The 19,530-nt window shown below is 37.9% G+C and overlaps 1 protein-coding gene across 3 annotated transcripts in view; it reads right to left on the bottom strand.

Annotated features, from left to right (window-relative positions):
• Positions 1–19,530, bottom strand: part of LOC106092025 (nocturnin) — a 140,325-nt gene that overhangs the window by 90,809 nt on the left and 29,986 nt on the right. Inside the window, exon 1 of one of the 3 annotated variants that reach the window (XM_013258766.2) lies at positions 12,466–12,911. The exons of 1 other annotated variant lie outside the window; for it this stretch is intronic. The gene's annotated coding sequence lies outside the window, so the exon portion shown is untranslated. Of the gene's footprint in view, positions 1–12,465; positions 12,912–19,530 lie in introns of those variants that run through there. One more of the 3 variants, XM_013258768.2, reaches the window with a different exon arrangement.

Raw genomic sequence — 19,530 nt, 5'->3', positions numbered from 1 at the left:
TGTTCCCGTGGCGATTGGTCGTATAGACCGGAACGAGCTTGCTCATCCATAAGAGGTTGACGAGGATCGCCACATTCAAATGTGGCTACAACAACAACATGTCTTAAAAATCATATTCCGCACTTCATTTCGCCCAAACAGTGGCTGTCCAATTCATCTGATGCTAATTTGATGGACTTTTCTATTTGGACCATTTTAGAGAGCAATTGAACGACTAAAAAGTATGCCAGTATGGATGCGCTGAAGAAAGGCATTGTACGAAAATGGGCCCCAAAATACCGGCAGTTACATTCGCGCAGCTTGCAACTCGTATTTTGATCGGCTCAGAGCAATGGTCAAAGCTAAAGTAGGTCATATCGATCAAAATTGGATGGATTCTGAATTTGAGATGACGTCCACATATTTTTGTCATTTGAATCAATCAAAAATGTTTTCACACAAAGAAGTCGTGTTAGCTAACCTATATGTATAATCGACTCCTACTGACTTTCATTACTTGTTTTCTCTTTCATTACTTGTTTTAAACTTTTAGGGTGGACGAATAAGTTTTACTACACGTCTCCCGAAAAGCCTGCACTATGATGTGTATCTTTATGAGGTCGGTAAAAATTGGTACAATCCTTTAAACAGCACATGTGTACCAAGTTCAAATTTGATAGCTAAATTCTAAGGCTGAGAAGAAAAAGTAAAAAGGTATTAAGTTCGGCCGGGCCGAACTATAGACACCCGCCACCTCGAATATATATATAAACCACATTTCGTCATAGTACGGTGAAAAATCCATCATTTATGAACCCATGGAAGCTATATCTGAATATTGTTCCATTACCACCATATTCAGGAATGCTATGCATGGGTTTAACACGAGACCTAAGTACGTCTAAGAACTTGAATCGGGAGATCGGTATATTTATATACAGCTACATCGAAATAAAAACTGATCTGAACCATATAGGGCAAGCTTAAAAGAGCTCACTATGCAAATCTGACAATAATTGAGCCTTATTAAGGTCAAAGGCCTTTAATCGTGAGATCGGTCTATATCGCAGCTATATCTAAATATAGACCGATCAGGACCATATTGAGCACGAATGTCGAAGAGCTGTGTCAAATTTCGGCAAGATCGAGTAATTAACATGTTTAAATGGTCCCGAAAACTTAAATTGGGAAATCAGTATATATAACAGCTATATCTAAATATAGTCCGATCTTAACCATACTTTGTATGAATGTCGAATGCCTAACATAACTCATTGTGCTAAATTTTAGCGAAATTTTTTAATTAATTCACCTTTTATGGGCCTAAAATCTTTATTCGGAAGATCGTTATATAATACAGCTACTTCCAAATCTAAACCGATCTTCGCCGTAGAACTGGAACGTTGAGGGACCTTAAACAACTCACTGCCCCAAATTTCAGGGAAATTGGACAATAAATGCGCCTAATATGAGCCCAAGACCTTAAATTGAGAGATCAGCCTATATAGCAGTTATATCCAAATGAAGACCGAACTTGACCATATTCGATACAAATGCCAAGGGGCCTAAGGTAACTCATTGTGCTTAATTCCCTTAAATCGGAAGATCGGTATATATGGCAGCTTTATCTAAATCTGAACCGATTTTGGTCATACTGAACTGAAATGTCGAAAGGCCTAACACAAAGAGCTATCTCTTTAATTAGCCCAAGACCTAAAATCAAGAAATCGGTTTATGTGGCAGCTATATCCAAATCTGAATCGATTTGGGCTAAATTGAAAAAGGACGTCGAGAGTCCTAACATAACTCACTGTTCCAAATTTTAGCGAAATCCGACAATAAATGCGCCTTTAATTGTCAAAAGAGAGATCGGTCTAGATTGCAGCTATATCCAAATTTGGATCGATCCCGGCCGTGTTGAACAAGAATGTTGAGCGTCCTAGCATAACTCACTGTTGCAAATTTCGGCGAAATCGGACAATAAATGCGGTTTAAATGGGCCTAACACCTTAAATCGGCAGATCGGTATATATGAGGGCTATATCAAAACATGGACCGATATGGCCCATTTATTTGTGCAAAATTTCAAGTGGCTAGCTTTAGTCCTTCGAAAGTTAGCGTGCTTTCGACAGTCTGTCTGTATGAACGGACGGACATGGATAGAACGACTTAAAATGTTTTGAGGACTTAAAATGTTATGTACTTTATGGGGTCTTAGACGAATATTTCGAGGAGTAACATTAAGAATGGAGGCCACCGTGTCGCAGAGGTTAGCATGTCCGCCTATGACGCTGAACGCCAGGTTTCGAATCCTGGCGAGACCATCAGAAAAAATTTTCAGCGGTGGTTTTCCCTCCTAATGCTGCCAACATTTGTGAGGTACTATGCGATGTAAAACTTCTCTCCAAAGAAGTATCGCACTGGGGCACGCCGTTCAGACTCGGCTATAAAAAGGAGGCCCCTTAACATTGAGTTAAACTTGAATCGGACTGCACTCATCGATATGTGAGAGGTTTGCCCCTGCTCCTAAGTGGAATGTTCATGGGCAAAATTTACAATTTGGAACATACAGAATGGCGAAATTAGTATACACACATTCTATAGAGGAGGGTATAAAAACTTTCTAATTTTGGGCGGGTTGAATCTTGATAACACACCCCCACGGATTCTGCTAAATACTTCTACATAACAAAATTTCTACCACATTAGGCAAAAATTTAAATCCAATTGGACCGTAGTGGAACACTACTTGCAAAATTAGCAGTCAGCGGAACACTACTTGCAAAATTACAGGCAAATCGACTAACAATTGCGTCTTCCAGTGTTTCAAGAATTCAAATAAGGAGATCGGTTTATATGGGAGCTAAATCGAAATCTGAGCCCAAAATGGCCCATTTGCAAAGACCTACAACTTACATCAATAAGAAGTATCTGTGAAAAATTTCAGGCGGCTAGCTTTATGCGTTCGACCGGTATTGTGATTTCCACAGACGGACAGATGTGGATACTTCGACTTAGAATGTCAATATAGTCAAAAATATACTTACTTTATGGGATCGCAGATCCATATATCGAGGTGTAACAAACGGAATGACATCCAATAGTGGTGAGTATAAAAATATGCCTGTACTAAATTTGAAGATGGTCGGATCAAAATTTCGACCTGTACCTTGTGCAAAAATTAATATGGACAGACGGACGGACAAAGCTAAATCGAATCAGAAATTGATGCTGAGTCAATCGGTATACTTATAATGGGTTTATCTCTCCTCCTTTTGGGTGTTACGAACAAATGCACTAAGTTATAGTTCCCTCCACAAAATTGTTATGTAGGGTATAATGAATGATTTGAAAAATAGATGTAGTACAATATATATAATGTATGAGAAGTTAACACATTTATAAATACAGGGGTGAGTTACATTGACCTTATGTCGGTCTATTCGACTGAAACTAGCCAAGTTTTCCCTTTGTTCTAATAATAACGTCCTATTTATGTACTATCGCATCTTTAACTGTACTATAGCATCAGCTCACCTTATGGTAGGTTATTTGCTTCACATTTTATAGAGAAGTATATACTACAAAGTAATAGTTGTACCCATTTCATTTAATACATTTATACATAGTGTTTTTATTCCACCATAGGATGGAGGTATACTAAATTCGTCATTCTGTTTGTAACACCACGAAATATGCGTCTTAGACCCCATTAAGTATACATATTCTTGATCGTCATGTCATGTCATGTCAGTCGATCTAGCCATGTCCGTCCGTCCGTCCGTCCATCTGTCTGTCGAAAGCACGCAAACTTTCGAAGAAGTAAAGCTTGCCGCGTATATTTTTGCACAAATCCTTTTTATTAGTGTTGGTCGGTTGGAATTGTAAATGGGCCAAATCAGTCCATGTTTTGATATAGCTGCCATACAAACCGATCTTTGGTCTTGACTTCTTGAGTATCTCGATGGCGCAATTCTCGTCCAATTTGGCTGAAATTTTGCAGTTGGGGTTTTGGTATTACTTCCAACAACTGTTCTAAGTATGGTTCAAATTGTTCAATAAACCGATCTGGGGTCTTGACTTCTTGAGCCTCTAGAGGGCACAATTCCCGTCCGATTTGACGGAAACTTTCCACGTGGTGTTTTGGTATCATTTCCAACAACTGTGTTAAATATGATTCAAATCGGTTCACAATCTCTTATAGCTGTCAAGTAAACCAATTTTGGATCTTGACTTCTTGAGCCAATATAGCGCGCAATTCTCATCCGATTTAGCTGAAATTTTGCGTGAGGTATTTTGTTATGACCTTCTTTTCTTCTTGAGACCCTACAAGGCGTAATTCTTATCCAAAGGAACTGAAATATTACACAATGACATCTACAATGTTCAGCTTTCATTTATATATATAACTTGATATAACTCCAATAGCATAACAGTTCTTATTCAATATTCTTTGTTTGCCTAAAAAGTGATACCGCTCATAGGACTCGACATATGCGATCCATGATGGAGGGTATGTAAGATTCGGCCCGGCCGAACTTAGCTCGCTCTTACTTATTTCCACCTACGCTCGTAAATCCAGGAACCTAAATTTTTCATCATATAGGAACATGATAACGTTGTGACGAAACACACCTATTATTATCAGCAACAACTTAACAATCTGTTTTGAAGAACAAGAAGTAGAAGCTGATAATTTCAGTTGGGCGAATTCTTATTTGCCCTTTTTTTTATAGACAGAAACTAAAAAAACCAAAATATATAATGGTAGATAAAAAATCGCCATGTTTTTTATATATTTGAATGGGGACCTCCTGTTGGAGGCCATTTGAGAAATCATAGTGCAAAATTTCATCAAAATCTGATCAAAATTAAGCCCTTTATAGGCTAAAGTGGAATGTTCATTGCAATTTGCATAGGCTTAAGAAATTAAATCTTGAGATCGGTTTATATGAGAGCTTTGAGGAGGTTATGAACCGATTGGAACCATACCTTGTTTAGATGTTGTGCAAAATTTAGACCAAATCGTATACAATTTGCGATCTGTAGACGCTCAAGAAATTAAACCGATAGATCGGTTTATTTGGGAGCGATGGGGACCATACCAAGTAAATATGTTGAGGGTTTTCGGGCAAACTTTTAGCCAAATCGGATAAGAAATGCTCCCTTTAGAGGCTATATAGCAGCTATATCTAAACGAGGACCAATGTGGTCCAATAACAATCAGAAATTACCTCCAACCATAGAAGCAAAATGCAAATTTGCGGAACAGGGGCTCCTCCGTTAAGGAACAGGGGGAGATTTCTGCTGTCCGATTCAAGTTTTAAGCTCAATTTGTTCCTAATGATCTCCCAGGATTGGAACTATGCGTTCAGGGGCATAGGCGGACATGCTAACCTCTGCGCCACGGTGACCTGTAAAATTTCGAGTTCCTGACGTTAGTCGTCCGTCTGACTTTCAATTTCAAATTTCATGGCGACCATGATTATATATAAACATTATAGTGTCTAAGGCCTGTATTAAGAGGTATTACAAACGAAATGACGAAGTTAGTATACTCCCATCCAATGGTGGAGGGTATAATAAAGCATACCGAGTACACTATATATCAGCCAGTAATGACTACATAATTTGGCACTGAATAAAACATAGATAATAAGTTTATGTTTATTTAATACTTCAATTTCTCCTCAAGTTATTCCACTGTGCCGTGATGTACGATTGTTTCAGCTTATCTGATTAAATGCTACAAATTATAAAAGTAACCGTATACACAATATTAAAATTATTTGAATACTTTTTAAATTTTCGAAACGATAAGAGATAAAGGCTGCTAATTTTGGTATTAAGTAATAAACTGTTTCACTGCGCTTAAAAATGGAACAAGTCCAAATGTATCACATGGTGTCCAAAATTTGATCAATGACTTTGTATAACTTACTAAGTACTAGCCGTAATAGTGCAAACTGGACACAGAATCTATCTTTTGCGTTCCATCTCCAATTTCTGAACAATAGTTTCAAGATGTCATTCTTCCCATCGGAGTTTTGGCCTTCCTCTTTTGCGTGTACCACAATGTTTACCTTTAAAAGGCTTATTAGTTTGAGCTTCTTCAGTCATTCTGACCTTTCGCAGGATCCACATAAATATTTCCTATCTCTGTTTCGCTCACATGTTTTATACTTGAAACCCAAATCCCTAATAATAGGTAAAAACGCATTATCCGGCACGGGATAGCTGTGAGCACCACACAGACTGGAACTTTGAGGTGCAATCTGTGTGGTGCTCATAGCTGTCACGAGGAGCTTAGCTGTGAGCTACCGTGCGCGTCCACAGGATGTGGAGAGTGGAATGCTCAATACGGAGTAGCTGCAACTGCAGTCGCGGACAATTAGCGGTATCGAGCGGAGATTCTCAGCGAGGGGCCGGGCGACACCGGCTCTTGCATAAATACTGAGCGCCTCGATATGTCAAGGCGTGTAATTAGCGCCTTTAATTAACCAATGGCCAACATGTTTTCGCGGCGATCGGTTCTTTGGACCGGAGTGAACTTACTCACCTCCACATGCAAATATGGCTAAAAAAAACAACAACAACAAAAACGCATTAAGTTCGCCCATTCCGCATTTGTTAAAATCCGACAAAAAATGCTCATTCATGAATCCATAACAGCTGTGTGTAAAATGGAGAGATTTTACACAAATCAATGTGCCAAATTTCAGCGAAATCAGGAACTAAAGCGACTTTGATAAACCAAAGACGTTAAATCGGGATATTGGTATGTATATCTGCTATGGAAAAATATGGGTCAGGACCAGGTCCTTACACAACTAAATCGAAATCGGGCAATAAATGCGCTTTCTATGGGACTTAGATCTTTGGGAGAACGAAATATATGGCACCTATATTCAAATATTATCCGATCTTGACCCGCGCTTGATACGGATGTCGAGGGGTCCAACATAGCTCGCTGTGTCATCGAAATAAGTTAATAAATGCGTATTTTATTGGCCCAAGACCTTGAACCGGGAGATAGCTATATGTGCCAGGTATATGCAAATATAGTCCGATCTTGAACATACTTTGTGCGTGTGTCGAAGGTCGTAACATAATTCAGCGAAATCAAGCAATAAATACGCTATTTATGGCCCAAGACTTAAAATCGGAAGATGGGTATATATGGCAGTTATATCCAAATATTGACCGATCTTTGCCAAACTTGGACGGATGTCGTGGGGGCCAATAAAAGTCCGCACGGAAGCTGAGGGTCAGAAAAATCGGGTAATGAATGGGCATAAGACTTTAAATCGGCAGTTCGGTCTATATTGGGGCTATATCAAGATATATTGCAATATAGCCAATCTTCGAACTAACCTTGCCTGTGAACAAAAAAAGAATGTGTGCAAAGTTTCTACTGACTGTCTTAAGTTTTGAAGACTGTATCGTGATTTTAACAGACCGAGGGACAGACATCTTAAAGGCCTTCACCATCAGATCGGTTTATATAAGAGTTACATGAAGTTATTGACCGATATGGATCGTACTTGCAATGGCTGCTAGAAGTCATAATAAAACATAACGCACAAGATTTCAGTCAAATCGGATCTGTCCGAGGGGCACTGTGTCGCGACTTCACAGTAACGTAAGTCAAAAAAAATAAAAACGTGTTAAGTTCGTCTGGACCGAATCCTATATATCCTCCAGCATGGATCGCATTTGTCGAGTTCTTTAGACGGTTTATCTTTATAGGCAGAATCTAAAAAAGTATAATTGGGGGTCATAGCAAGAAATCGCCATGGATTTCTTATATGCTTGGATAAGAAATGCGTCCTCTTAAGCAGTGATGCGCACACTAAAACTGTTGAAAAGACCAAACTGCGTTTGGGTGAGTATCTTCAAACATCAACTAAATGAAATAGCTATGAAACAGAGCAGCCGAATAAAGTCACACGATGTTGTGTACACTGTTCGTGTACTTTTATTAGTTTTTCCAATGGCGTGAAGCCCTATATTTACCACACTGAACTTTTTACTACTTTACAGGAGATCGGTTTATATGGGAGATATATGAGGTTTTAGACTTATTCGAACCATACTTGGAATATCTGTGTAGTGTCATAGAAAAATCATCATGCCAATTTTCAGTCAAATCAGATAATAATGGCGCTGCCTAAAGGCTCAAAAAATATAATCTGGAGATCAGTTTATATATGGAATCCCAACCGACTTTCATTGATAAGAAGTATTTATGCAAAATTTCGGAAGCCTACTTTTACTCTTTCGAAAGTCAGCGTGCTTTCGACAGACGGACGGACATTTCTAGATTAACTTAAAATGTCATGACGATCAAGATAATATATATATACATCTTAGGGGAACATTTCGAAGTATTACAAACGTAATTAGTGTACCACCATCCTATGGTGGAGGCTATAAACATAGAAGTACTTAATACAGTTGGATAAAAGTTTGTATTGTATATTTATATTACAGTACATTGAATTTGAATAACTAAACTCAAAAACCTTTATTTGAAAAAAAATCACACAAAGATATGATGACTTTAAAAGATACGATTGTTCACCTATCATAATTATTTAAACAAATATTGTTAAAAAGTCTTGAAACGGTAAAGCGACAAATAAAAAACCGATGATACCCATATTTAGGAGCAAGTTTCATAAAGTAACTATTTTTTAAGCATTTTGGCATAAGTCGCAGTCCAATTTTATTTCGTTTGTAGAGCAAAATAGTTTTAATCACGCATACATAGCCAAAAGCTGTATCCCCACTTTTACTAAAGACTCCAACTTTGGATAACAGAAGATTGAAGATTGAGATTGTTCTTTTCTTGTTGGGAGCACCAAAAGTTTTAACTCAATGTTTTTCAAAGCAGAAAGTAAAAACAAAAAGATGCCAAGTCTGTGAATCAGACCTGCAATGATGACGACAGAAATTGATTCATTTAACGTAATTATAGACTTAATGCTGCCATCATAGCCAAGACTTTAAGGGATTTTCTCTATAGCCAAACAGCGAAAATGTTCGAAAAACATGTATCTATTCGGTTAAATCACTTACCCAAGTTCGGATCCAATTTTCAACAAAAATCTCATAGAAAATTGCAAATAGTCTGTGTAAAATGAATGACACAGTTCACATTCACGTCTGTTAGACAAAATTCCTGCTGTAGAACTAAATAAGAGCTAGCCACATTACTCTGAAATCGATGCCAGCACCCGCTAACTTCTCTTTAACAAGTAAAAGAGTGATAAGTTCGGCCGGGCCGAATCTCGGGAACCCACCACCATGGATTCTGTTAAAAATGTTTACAAAATAAATCTACTTGAAAGGCATAAATTTATTCTACATATCAAACTTCTGCGAAACCAGCAAAAATTAAAGCTTCTACGAACCGAACAAGTATAATCGAGAGACCGGTTTATATGGGAGCTATGTCAGGTTATACACTGACTTACTGACGTACTTGGCACAGTTGTTGGAAGTCGTAACAGAACACCTCATGCAAAATTTCAGCCAATTCGGACAAAAATTGCGGCTTTCGGAATTTAAATCGGGAGATCGGTTTATATGGTAGCTATATCAGGTTATAGACCGATAGGGACCGTACTTAGGAATGTTGTTGGATGTCACAACAGAACACTCTGTTCAAAATTTCAGCCAAAGCGGACAAAAAATTGCGGCTTCCAGTGGCCCAAGAAGTAAAATCGGGAGATCGGTTTATATGGGAGTTATATATGTAGGACAATTGTTGGAAGTCATAACATAACACTACATGCAAAATTTCATCCAAATCGGACAAAAATCGCGGCTTCCAGTTGTTCCACAGTTGTTGGAAGTCGTAACTGAACAACTCATGCAAAATTTCAGCCAAATTGGAAAAAAAATTGCGGCTTCCGGGGGCTCAAGAATTCAAATCGGGAGATTGGTTTCAATGGGAGCTATATCAGGTTATAGACCGATTCAGACCGTACGTAGGAATGTTGTTGGAAGTCACAACAGATCATTACATGCAAAATTTCAGCCAAATCGTACAAAAATCGCGGCTTCCAGAGGCTCAAGAAGTCAAATCGGGATATCGGTTTGTATGGGAGCTTTATATAAATATGAACCGATATGGCTCATTTGCAATTCCCAACGACCTACATCAATGCTAAGTATCTGTGCACAATTTTATGCGGCTAGCTTTACGCGTTCAACCTCTATCGTGACTTCGACAGACGGACGGACGGAAATGGGTAGTTCGACTCAGAACGTCGAGACGATCAAGAATATATATACTTTATAGGGTCTTAGACGAATATTTCGAGGTGTTACAAACGAAATGACTAAATTAGAATACCCCCATCCTTTGGTGGTGGGTTTAAAAAAATAATGGTTGACGAATAAAGGTCGGTACTATATTCGGTTTTCGCGTTGAAACTCCATAACTTGTTTTTTCATCTAGGGAAAATGTACATTTCGGAACGTCCATTGAAAGCACAACCACAGTCGTTGTGCAGCAAGTCATTTTCTTGATCAAAATAAAAGCGATCGTCAAACTTCTAATTGCAACTGGGTGTTTGCTAGTGTTAATGATGTTGCTCACATGTATTTACTCTGGTTGGAAAAAAATAAAGTGTTGGTGGATGCATAAATAAGAAAGTAATTTTTAATATGAGTAAATATACTCGAAAGAAAAATATATATTTCGTTCAATCGATCTGCACGAAATAATAAGGTTTGCGAAAGAATGTGTTGCGCTTTTGGTCTTGCTATTACAACAACAATATTTGGATAAAAGTGGAAGATGCCGACAAAGGCTTTTGGAAAGTTGTGCTTATTTAACTTATAACAGTGAAAATACTACAAAATCTAATTATTTTTACAAATAAATTCTGCATTTGGCTCTTTTTAAATTGTTTCGTGTTTTATTACATATTCATTACGAAAGGGTGGGTTTTGGTTGAACTTACAAAAACACACATGAATTTCAGCACGACCCACACACTCACATATGTGTGTTCACATGCTCGTAAGCAGCTGCTAAATTGTTTGATGCCATATTATTTGTTTATATGTAAATGGCAACATTTTGGTCAAAGCAACCCAAAAAAATCAAATGTGGTTACCTTGTCAAACCACCGAAAGAATGATTTTCGGAAATTTTTCCGTAAAAAAGAACGTAGTACCAGCCTTAAGGAATCAAAAACAAACGATATTTTAAATTTTTCGAAAAAGTGCAAAACTGAGTGAATGTGTCATTTTTGTTTGTGCTATTTTTTTGCTTTTAATTTTCAGTAATTATAATCAAAATGCGGTAATTGGAAGAGCATTAAACGTAAAAAATTTGCAGGGTGCGCCAGAGCAAATTATTAATTTGAAAGGAAAATAAAAGCAAATGTACTTCAATTATTGTTTTAATTCTTTTTTATTTGAGAGTACAATATCCCAATTTTTTTCATGCAGTTTCGAAAAATATTTCGGGTAAATGACGACCCCCATTCGGCATACACTTATTTGAAATTGGTGTCCACTCTTTGCAGCATATCAATCACTATGTTGCAATTGGAGTCGCGAATGTTGTTCTTGAGATAAAAAGAAATCGCATGGACTCAAATCTGGAGAGCGTGCTGACCATTGGACATCACCTTTGCAGAGATGAGGCGGTCGCGTTCAGTTAATTATTGCAGAACAACCAATTTAAAGGAATGAAATTAAGTCAGTTTTTGAAAATCGTGTCCACTCTTTGCAGCATATCTATCAATATGTTGCAAATGGCGTCGCGAATGTTGTTCTTGAGGTGTGCTATGGTCCGTGGTCGATTGCCATTAACAAGGAATTTCAAATAACTCCATAAAAAGAAATCGCACGAGAACATCCGAAAAAATTTCGATTATCTTCTCCTAAGACTGACGACATTTGTGAGGTACCTTGCCTTGTAAAAACTTCTCGCCAAAGAGGTTTCGCATTACGACCGTCGTTCATACTTCGGTCTGTAAAAAGGAGGACCCTTATCATTGCGTTTAAACCTGAATCGGACAGCACTTATTGATATGTGAGAAGTTTGCCACTGTTCTTTAAGGAATGTTCATGGGCTAATAGTAGCAAACATTAAGGACATCTAGTATTTTACGACTAACAGTCTAAGACCCAAGACCTTGTGGCTTCAAGTGGTTTGACCTCCAGCGCAGACAATACCACTCATATGCTGAAATGTGGGTTATAAGTTCTAAATAATTTTAATTATTTGGGCACAACCATCATTGCCGCATATGCAGATAACATTATCGCGATCTTTGTTGAAAACATGAGAATACTCATATACAAAAAGGCCATAGCAACAAAAATGCTGGAGATTTGGATTAACACTGCAGCAGATGAGTAAGAGAGAAGAGCATTGGTGGTGGTGAACAACTAGTCCACCTGACAACATTACAATGGCAAATTTGTTGTGATCTTTAAGGGTTAAATTGAAAGACTTACCATTTCTTTAAACAAAATCCAATGAAGGAGGAATCGGTACTAACTGTGATATATAGGGGATTGCATGAACACTGTTGTTAATTATCATAGGTATTTCTATTCTCATATGTTTGTATTTTACTTTATGTAGAAATACCAAGCACTGCACTTGTTTATTGACACTTTTTAATTTTTCATGTAATAACTGATTTTTATTTTGTTTTACGAGTACAATTCATCAACTAATTGTAAACTCTTTTTATTAACATTGCAAAACCACTATTCCCGGCGAAATGTAGAGACCTTGAAATCGATAATAAAAACCGATGTCTGTACTAATCATTAACACCACCTTGTGGCTTTTGTATTTAGAACTAGCGGGCGGCCATATATACGAATTTTCTTCTTTGTAGAGACCATTTCCATTTGGCAAAACGATCGAGAATAAACTAAACGAGAAATCCAAGAAATAGCAGGGCGAATCATCAAATCGTCGTTCTCAACACAAGTTGAGCAGACTGATTAAGAACCGACAACCACATTTTTGTTTACTTAGTTGTTTCGCTCTCTGCGGTCATTGTGGGGTGGGTACGTGTATTGTTGCGGCGATAGCGGTCGTGCTTCGTGGTGAATAGCGGATAACTGTTTATTTTGTTTGTCAACAATCGGGGACAACAATGAATATACCCCACACACACTTTTACAATTCGATTCGATTTGATTCAGTTCATACTGGTGCAGAGCGGCAAGCATTGCCATTGACAGAGCAGCAAAAGAAGAGAAAAAGCAGTGGGGCAACTAGTGATAAGGACAAGAGCAGACATTGTTTATCTAGAAGACACGACTATTGTCAGTGGCCCTATGGGTGTCAAACGGGATTAAAGATTTGCATTCAACAGTTAAAGGATTACAACAAAGTAAAATTTTACAGAATTTTCAGTAATGTAGAAACTTGGGGGTGTTCGTTCGATAGTCGGTGTTACCTTCTTATATGATAACAGTTAAGAATAGTAACTTCCTACTGGACCTCGACTATCCGAGGTGCTCTGGATCGGAGGTACTACGGATAATCAATTTTCCCAAATAATGGACCCTTTTTTCAGTTATTACTCTTTTGCGCAATAATAGTATACTGTGTCTTTTTTTTTCAATATTTATTCCTAATAGAAAACAGTAGGTTAGGTTAGATTGAAAATAGGATGCGGTTACTAATCCCCCCCATGCCACTATGGACACCTAAGACAGTAATCGGCTTGTTTTGCGCTCTTAATACTAAAAAGTAACGTCGAAAAAGAAAATCTAAGTTAGGAATTCGATTCTACTTACAAAATCCTTAATTGTTTTCCATGCCACCATGCCTTGTTCATGTTTGGTATTGTGTGCCTACCTAAATGCCGGTGTTAGAAAGACGTGCAATGACAAAGGAAATGCTCCAATGTCTCATCACCTTCCCCATATGCCATACATATGCTATCACTTGCTGCACCGATTTTGCATAAATGAACTCGTGGCCCATTTCTGTCCCTTTATCATACCGAGGGCTATACTGACCTCCTTTTTCTCAGTAATACCCTCGTCTTCTCACGACCTGAATCTCCCCATACGATTTTCGCCGTCCTACTGACCATTTCGCTGTTCCACAATGTTGCATGCGCATTCGTCGCCCACGCGCTTATCTCGGACTGCGTCGTCTCGAAAGGCTTCGGGTTAACCAAGTTTATTGAATGCAGTTTACTGCCAAATCGCCTGCTTTCTCAATCCCAGTTACTCCGCTATGACCCGGCACCCAAACGATGGGGATCGTGCCATCCTCAGAGAAGGCGTTAATCTTCTTTTTACATTCCAAGACTGTTCGTGATCTTACCGTCCTGCTTGTTATTGCCCTTATGTTCGTAATCGACGTCCTCGCGTGATCGCCCGGATCTCCGCCTGCAGGTCCTCATTATGGTCAGGCAGTCTTAAACAGATCTCAGTCTCTGTGTTCTCAATGTAGACCCCCAGGCCCACTCTGTCCTCTAGCTTTGATCCGCCCGTGTAACATGATCTTCCAGAGGTGGGGATTCAATACCAGACATAAACCTCCTAACGGGCTTCGATATTTTCGAGGTTCCTATTTTGTAATTAGAGCGTACAATAAACCGATTTCTGGGATAGATGCATGTCTATAGTGGCATGGAGCGGAGTAGTATCCGCAAATATTATATAGCTGTAAAAACTAAAAACTTTATGATCTTTTTTTTATTGACATCTCATTATATTGTTTCCAAGCTACCGAGTTTATTTTAAAATAAAGTTATTCGTAATGCAGTTCAAGCGTAAAAGTGTGGTTGCGTTTGGCTGAAAAATCACAACCTGTTATTGTCGACGAACCCAAACACCTCAAAGTGACAAAGTGTTTGTTTATCGCGCCATAAATCGGTATAATGATACTGGTAGCGTATTCTAACGCCATGGTTTTGGTCCAAAAAAACTCCAACAACACCTGAAAAGGTTCGGCGAGTGGCAATCAAATGACTGAAATTCTAAAAATCTACCTTAAAAAGCTGCAACATATAATGAGCAAGTAAAAACGTGCAAAGTGAGGATGGGCCGAAACATGGGTACCCACCACTATTCCGCTAAAAATGTACCCTTATTAACAGAGTTTGTATTTGATTTATTTTGCAGCAATCATTTATTGAGGCTTCAAAGGTCTTAAGACGACGTATCGGGATATCGTTGCTTAGGAGGGCGTTTGTCACCATATTGACTGATTCGGATAAAACTTGACACTGATGTTGTAAGTCATAAGATAGGTTTTTGGGTCAAATTTCAACCAAATCAGGTGTAGATTTAAGCTTTAAGGGGGTAAAGAAGTCGGTTAATGTGGGAGCTATATCTGTTTATAGACCGATTCGGATCATACTTGGCTTGGACATTGGAAGTCGTGACACAAGTTTTTCTTCCAAAGTTCAGCCAAATCGGATGAAAATTGTGGCTCCAAGGGGCTCAAGAAGACAAATCGGGGGATCGGATACCCATGACCTACATCCATAAAAAGTATATGTTCAAAATTTCAAGCGGCTATCTTTACGCGTTCGACCGCCATCGTGATTTCGACAGACGGACGGATGGAGGGACGGACGGGCGTATGGAGGGACGGACGGACTGACATGGCTGCATCGACACAGAATGTCAAGAATATATATATACTTTATAGGGTTGCAGATTAATATTTAGAGGTGTTACAAACGGAATGACTAGATAAGTATACACCAACCTATGGTGATGGGTATAAAAACAAACTCAATGTAAAGCCTTACAAAGTTAGACTCGAAAGAACAAAGGAGTTGTTTCGAATGCATAAACATGGTTAATTTCCGAACATTATGTTTTCTGATGAGCAAAATATTTTGATTGAACAATTCGTAGACTCCCAAAAGGAACGTGTTTACAAAACGATGGATTTTGCTTTTTGGGCCATTTTAGAGAGAAAGGTAACAAAAAATATGGTGATCAGCTCAGGTTTTGAAGACCGTTTTTTGGGGCTGAATAGGGATTCATAAAAATTGCTACTTGACGGATTTTTGGTAAATCGATATATAATAACCGGTTTATTAGAGGATAATTTCTAACTATATTGTGTCATAATTATCACCTTCATTTCATTAAAATTTTGTCTTTCTTTAAAAGGAATTGTATTCCAAAATTATATCACCATTTTGCCTTTAAAGAAAATTTTACTGATTTATTGTCTTTGGAGAAAAATTTTTCTTTGGAAAACATTTTTGTAAAATTTTGTATTTAAAAAATGTCCAATGATTTTTTCGATGAGAAAAAATTTCATTAAACTGTTGCCTTAAGGAAAATTTTTCAATGTTTTTTTTTTCATAAACGGAACTATGGTCGGAATTTTGTCTTAAAGGAAAATTTTATCGGAATTTTGTAAAGAAGTTGTAATTGGAATATATCAAAAACTTATCTTTAAATATTTCATTAAAATTTATCTGCAGAAATCGAGGGTTTGTAGGCCTTTTTTGACTTCACCTAAAGGTTTACTTACATACTTTTACAACACTAACTTTTATATATAATAACCAGTTTAGATGGTTTTTTAAAAATTTCAAAAACTCAAACCGGGTTTTCAGAAACACCGAAAGACTTTGGCAAATATCATTCATGTTGATGGTCTTGTAAAATTCAATCCAAATTTAACACACTCTAACTAGTTAATTTTGTTTAGGGCAGAACAGTAACCTTCAAGCTAAGATCATTTAAAATTGTCAAAGTGAGTACGATATCAGACTGCAACTATAACTTTACCTAACCTATTCCCTCACAGATGCTTACAACGTTTCTAGGTCTTCTACATGTTAAACTTCTCTAACAATTAGAGTCGCTCTTCGGCAGACCGCTCGATGTTGTCTAAACAAGTACAGCATTCACTGGTATGAAGAAGTTAACCCGATGTTCTTAAATGAAATGTTCGTAGCCAAATTTTCATCCTGGTCCTTAACTAGTAAGGACCAGTAAGGTGATTATAAATGCATCGTGGAAATAAAAATTAAATTTAATAGTGCTTACACCTATTCGGAAAATATAAAGTGGATTCATTGCCTTCTATTTCGGACTTTCTATGATCATTGATTTGATCACATTTAACTCGGATTGCATCAAGATCTTCAAATCGTTTGCTAAGTTTTATATCATTGTACAAGTGCCGAGTATTCCTATGGGTTCAATGTAGAAACTAAATTCTACAATGCTTAATTGTTGGGTGTTTTTGATGAATTTGCGTTGATGATAAACTACCAACCTTACGAGTATGAGCAACCAAGAGAAAGCATTTGATTACTAGCATAAGTGTTCGCAACCTAAAGAGCAATGACTGATAATAGTAATGGCTAGCATTTTTACTACAACAAGGCCATTTACGGAATACTATTTTAGTAAGCTAGTCGAGGCCTTTCGATTAGATCGCGAAAACAGGCGTGTAAACATATCTTACACCACAATAAAAAAAACATGTGACAAGTCTTCTTTACACCCAACGCACGGACATTCAGTACCTCTGTAGCATATGCCATACAGATTTTTATACCCTCCACCATAAGATGGGGGGTATACTAATTTCGTCATTCTGTTTGTAACTACTCGAAATATTCGCCTGAGACCCCATAAAGTATATATATTCTTGATAGTCGTGAAATTTTATGTCGATCTAGCCATGTCCGTCCGTCCGTCTGTCTGTCGAAAGCACGCTAACTTCCGAAGGAGTAAAGCTAGCCGCTTGAAATTTTTGCACAAATACTTCTTATTAGTGTAGGTCGGTTGGTATTGTAAGTGGGCCATATCGGTCCATGTTTTGATATAGCTGCCATATAAACCGATCTTGGGTCTTGACTTCTTGAGCCTCTAGAGTGCGCAATTCTTATCCGATTGGAATGAAATTTTGCACGACGTGTTTTGTTATGATATCCAACAACTGTGCCAAGTATAGTTTAAATCGGTCCATAACCTGATATAGCTGCCATATAAACCGATCTTGGGTCTTGACTTCTTGAGCCTCTAGCGTGCGCAATTCTTATCCGATCAGAATGAAATTTTGCACGACGTGTTTTGTTATGATATCCAACAACTGTGCCAAGTATGGTTCAAATCGGTCCATCACCTGTTATAGCTGCCATATAAACCGATCTTGGGTCTTGACTTCTTGAGCCTCTAGAGTGCGCAATTCTTATCCGATTGAAATGAAATTTTGCACGACGTGTTTTGTTATTATATCCAACAACTGTGCCAAGTATGATTCAAATCGGTCCATAACCTGATATAGCTGCCATATAAACCGATCTTGGGCCTTGACTTCTTGAGCCTCTTGAGGGCGCAATTCTTATCCGAATGGAATGGAATTTCGCACGACGTGTTTTGTTATGATACCCAACAACTGTGCCAAGTAGGGTTCAAATCGGTTCATAACCTGATATAGCTGCCATATAAACCGATCTTGGGTCTTGACTTCTTGAGCCTCTAGAGGGCGCAACTCTTATCCGACTGGAATGAAATTTTGCACGACGTATTTTGTTATTATATCCAACAACTGTGCCAAGTATGGTTCAAATCGGTCTATAACCTGATATAGCTGCCATATAAACCGATCTTGGGTCTTGACTTCTTGAGCCTCTAGAGGGCGCAATTCTTATCCGATTGGAATGGAATTTCGCACGACGTGTTTTGTTATGATATCCAACAACTGTGCTAAGTATGGTTCAAATCGGTTTATAACCTGATATAGCTGCCATATAAACCCATCTTGGGTCTTGACTTCTTGAGCCTCTAGAGGGCGCAATTCTTATCCGATTTGGCTGAAATTTTGCATGACGTATTTTATTTTTACTTTCAACAACTGTGTCAAATAAGGCTCAAATCGGTTCATAACCTGATATAGCTGCCATATAAACCGATCTGGGATCTTGACTTCTTGACCCCTAGAGATCGCAATTATTATCCGATATGCCTGAAATTTTGTGCGACTGATCCTCTCATGACCATCAACAAACGTGTTTATTATGGTCTGAATCGGTCTATAGCCCGATACAGATCCCATATAAATCGTTCTCTCTATTTTATGTCGAGAGCCCCAATGGACGCAATTCTTATACGAATTGGCTGAAATTTTACACAGGTCTCCAACATATAATTTAATTGTGGTCCGAACCGGACCATATCTTGATATCGTTTTAATAGCAGAGCAACTCTTTTCTTATATCCTTTTTTGCCTAAGAAGAGATGCCGGGAAAAGAACTCGACAAATGCGATCCATGGTGGAGGGTATATAAGATTCGGCCCGGCCGAACTTAGCACGCTTTTACTTGTTTTTAATTACAGTTAATTTTAATCTTTTTTATAAAGGGTGATTTTTTAAGCGCTATAGGAAAGGTTTTCAAAAAAAGCTCATAAAATTCAGAAAAATACATGAAATATTTATTTGAATCGGTATAATTTAATGTTTGACGATTATTTCATGCAAATATTGACCATGACTGCGCCTCATATTGTCCATCCGCTTAGTCCAATTTTGGCATACTCTTTTTAACATTTCCAATGCGT

This window comes from Stomoxys calcitrans, chromosome 1 (assembly GCF_963082655.1).
Source record: "Stomoxys calcitrans chromosome 1, idStoCalc2.1, whole genome shotgun sequence".
In the NCBI taxonomy this organism is placed as follows: domain Eukaryota; kingdom Metazoa; phylum Arthropoda; class Insecta; order Diptera; family Muscidae; genus Stomoxys; species Stomoxys calcitrans.
This window is presented reverse-complemented; position numbering and strand designations above follow the sequence as displayed.